Source organism: Nuphar pumila, chromosome 7 (genome assembly GCF_984573655.1).
Source record: "Nuphar pumila chromosome 7, dmNupPumi1.hap1.1, whole genome shotgun sequence".
NCBI lineage: Eukaryota > Viridiplantae > Streptophyta > Magnoliopsida > Nymphaeales > Nymphaeaceae > Nuphar > Nuphar pumila.
In genome coordinates, this window is record NC_143255.1 from 74154276 (window position 1) to 74157550 (window position 3275).

The following is a 3275-nucleotide window of genomic DNA, read 5'->3' on the forward strand; positions in this document are numbered from 1 at the left end:
AATACATCCTTGACTATGGTCATTGAATGTTTTATATAATAATCTATATTTAAATTCAAGTGAAGAATAAAACATATTTTGGTGGTTTTATAGAGTTTAAAATGAAATTAACTCTCAATATACCCTGACTATGGCCATCAGTATATATATTGAATTAATTTTAAATAAAACTCTGATAAAAGAGGAAAATATTTAAAGAAAATATGTTGAATTTTGGAAAGGGGCCAGTGTGGATCCAGTGTTATTTTATAAAAGATAAAAATCCTAAGTTTTGTTTACATCCTGACTATGGCCATTGATGTAAATCATCAACTTAGAATTAATTACCTCTTACGAAATGGTGCACGTGTCATTCGTGTTGCCATTTGTGAGCATTTGAGAAATAAAGGCAAAAAGCATAAAAATAAACAATTTATGATATTTACTATGCTCATTCATTCTATCTAAAAGCTGGAAATGTAAATTCTTATTAAGACCTAACTTATTACAACATATAAAGTTGAATGTACAATTCCAAGTAATGGTATTTTCCACATATTCCCTGCAAAACACTTGGTTAGCATGAAAAAAATAAAAAATAAAAAAATAAAAAAATAAAAAAATAAAAAAAATGGCATATATCATATGGATATCTGAGAAAATGTTCATACACTAAGATATAAATGATGGCAAGGATGGAGAATGGCATACATACCTATATATATATATATATATATATATATATATATATATATATATATATATATATATATATATATATATATTACATGTGACATACACTCGATGTAGGTAGATGAGAGATAGTCTGGTGGATGCAACAGGAAGGTACAAGAGTGGATGCTGTGTAGAGAGATACAACTGATGGTTCAGCAGTATGAGGGACAAATGTTGTGGATAGGCAATGTTATGATAGATATAATGCCGATGAACAAATGCTAAATGTTATGCTGTGAGGTGCTGTAGAAGGCTACTATAGCATATGGCAGATATAGGTAAACATAAGCCATAAGTAGAGTGACTTACAGCAGGTGAGGTTTAAAGTGAATGTGCAATATACTATGGAGGGCTGTATGAGGTAAATGGTAATGAAGTTGGGAAAGTTAGTGGAATGTTGGAAGCTACTGCTGCAAGTGTAGTGCTGGGAGTTAATGGCTGGGATGACAGGAAATGCAAGATGTAACGTATATATATCTATATTAATGCAGGAGCTAACAAGACAGAATGATGGGAGCTACTTCTGTCAACAAGGTAAACAATGCTACACATGAGGGCATGTTGTAGCTGTAAAAAGGGTGTAGGCAACATAATATTTTTGGTATAACCACACTAACATATGCAGATTGCAATAATGCAACAATGTTTAACAATGATTTAGGTAGGTGGCTACCAGAATGTAACAAAAGAAATCCTAGATTTTGAGAAACACTTAATCAATAGTTGCAGAAATACTATAAAATGACTTTCTATAGACGTGATGCCTGTATCACAGGGTGATATGACAGACGAATGAAGCTCTCTGGTTCTACAGAACCAATATATTTTATGGTACTACATTGAATCTCCTTCTGATAGTGCCTGCATGACTACTGTTGATATGTGGCCCAAACTCCATCAGCTCCTCAAAGTTTCTGGTAAACGTCTATGACTCATCCATCGTTCCACATCACGGAGCTTTAGTTGCATTTCAAGCCTCCTTCGACCCAAGGCCTGGAGAAAGTTCTGCATATTTCCAATAAGCAGAGCAAAAAGGAAAAGGCCAAGTCCAATTATTGCCATGAAGAGAACCTTCCCCCAGAATTAGCTAGGAACTTGGTTTCCAGCAAGAATACTAATTTGCTGAAAACCCCAAAATAAAGAGTATAGATATCTTGTGATAGTACTGCCTTTTGTTGTAATAGGAACAACATTCACATATATTCCATATGCAAAAGGACCACCAGATGTGTTAAAGCAATTACTTGCATCAGGACTATTTATCCAAAGATTCCAACTTGAATTATTTCTAAAATCCTCAATGTTGCCACGTTCACAATCAATAAAATTAGAGCATGATATTTTGGATGCTTTGCAGGCCTCTAGGAGACACTGATTCACCCTCTACAATGCAAAAAGGTACCAGCAAGAGCCAACCACATGCCCAGCCAACAAAAAAAAAATTAAAAGATCAATGACAAAATTAGGTCTCTAGTGCCCACTACTCACGATTCTGGAGCAACATATGCCAATCTAAACTGCATAAGCATGTGTAGCAAGTAGACAAATTCAGTCATGCTCCTCACAGATGCAAGCACCGTTGCCAGGGTCCAATCAAGAACTGTACACTTATTATTCTGCTACATGGACAATAGGAAGAAGAATAGTGGGTCCATAAATATAGCCACCAAGCATGAAATAAAAAAAAAATTTGTTCCACTGTTGAACAACCTTGGCATGAGGATTCATGACACCTGGAATATATGAATGAATGGAATATATAGATCTTGTCACCCAATCCTTGGCATCTCCAAACTTAGCATCAAGGATCAAAGAAGTCTTTGCATATCATCATAATATGTAGTGCAGGTGGTGCAGAATGGATCAGACGTTATTATTAACAGAGGATGTACAGGTATCGTATGATACCAGGGGCTTACAGGTGAATGCAAGGTAAAAAAAAGGAAAAAAAAGTGAACTGTCATGCAGATGCTTGCAAATTTAACAGGCATACGCTAAAGGATTCACACCTACAACTAATATGGTATAATTGGTATGAGCATAGCATGGGATCAGAAAGCTAAGACCCCTGTTGAAATGAAATCAAGCAAAATGGAAGTAACCATATTACTGATAAAAAAAAAATTCTGGCATAAAGAGAAACACAGGCAGATATTGAATCAATGCACAGGGAATCACGTGGTGATCTCCTGAAAATCAATGAACCAGGATCAACAAAAGTAAAATGATAATTAAATACAAAATGGAAATTACATTAAGTGCAGCAAGATAAAAAAAAAAATTCAACCATAAATCGGAACACAAAATAAACTGGTAAAACATAAAAGGGGAATGGGCTTTGACCGATAAACTAAGGGAGGAAATCATTATAGATCCGAGTGGTTTTGGGTGGTTGCCCTCTAATTAAGGAAAGAAGAAGAAAAAAAAAAGAACAGGTGATATACATTGCTGAATGTCTCAAGAAGGCATGATGAAAGTCCTCTAAGTATTACGTCGATGGACCATGGCATAACAGAACATGATGTGAAATGATGGATGGAGCTGCCATAACTTGATACAAG

The 3275-nt window shown here is 35.0% G+C and overlaps 1 pseudogene; it reads right to left on the reverse strand.

The window, feature by feature from the left end:
• Positions 1–1611: 1611 nt before the first annotated feature.
• On the reverse strand, positions 1612–2705 carry LOC149832393 (putative cyclic nucleotide-gated ion channel 20, chloroplastic pseudogene; annotated as a pseudogene).
• Between the last annotated feature and the right edge of the window lie 570 nt (positions 2706–3275).